Source organism: Pteropus vampyrus, unplaced genomic scaffold, assembly GCF_000151845.1.
Source record: "Pteropus vampyrus isolate Shadow unplaced genomic scaffold, Pvam_2.0 Scaffold22, whole genome shotgun sequence".
Classification (NCBI taxonomy): domain Eukaryota; kingdom Metazoa; phylum Chordata; class Mammalia; order Chiroptera; family Pteropodidae; genus Pteropus; species Pteropus vampyrus.
Genome location: NW_011888803.1, coordinates 12,857,791 through 12,858,636, shown reverse-complemented (window position 1 = coordinate 12,858,636; position 846 = coordinate 12,857,791).

The following is an 846-nucleotide window of genomic DNA, read 5'->3' as shown; positions in this document are numbered from 1 at the left end:
AACTAGTTGGCTTCAAGGTCCATTTCTACTATATTTCTCTAATATTAGGATCTTCACATTTAGATCCGCTTTTCTGAGTGAGTATGAGCTCATTTGGGACCCCCTCCTGGCTTTTCTTTTCTTCTTTTTTCACTTTTTCTCTCTTCTTCTCTTTTCTTACCAAAATCCCCAAGGAAGAGAAGAATGCAGTCAGAGTTGGGGCATAACTGGGACTGACATCATAGAAGAGAATGCTCATTTATGTTGGGCAGTGCCAACCCCACCCTATGGTGGGACGTGAATATTTTATAGTACTGCATTAGCGTTTGAGAGCATGAGCATTTCCAGGTGCCAGTTGAGAAAGGCTGGAAAGTGAAATTGAAGTTTAAGGGAATTTTGCTTGATTCATCTGAGTAGAGCCAGCTGGTTGGCTCGCAGTCCTCCATAGCTGTGCTTAGGCAAGGCTGCAACTCATCAATGCTAAAAATGACAAGTGGGCAGTATTCTGTTTTTTAAAGCCAGGAAAGAAATACTTGTACAATGCTGGGAAATATGTAAAAATGTGTTCCCCAAAGTGGGGTCAGGAAGTCCCGAGAAGGGAGCTGTGTCTCATTTTATAAAACGATCTCTAGAAATTAGAAATGTGGACCTTGTGGGAGCTAAAGGATAGCACCAAGGATTAGGGTGCGCACTGAAGGGAGGAAGTAATTGTCTTAAAAAAAAGAAGATGAGCCATTAATTTTAAATTATGAGCAGCTGTGGTGTATCTGGACCAGCACTGACATAATGCTAGGAGACACTAATAAGCCCTGGCACTTAACCACTGATCAATAATTGTAAGAATCACCAGTTATTGTGTGCCTGTTA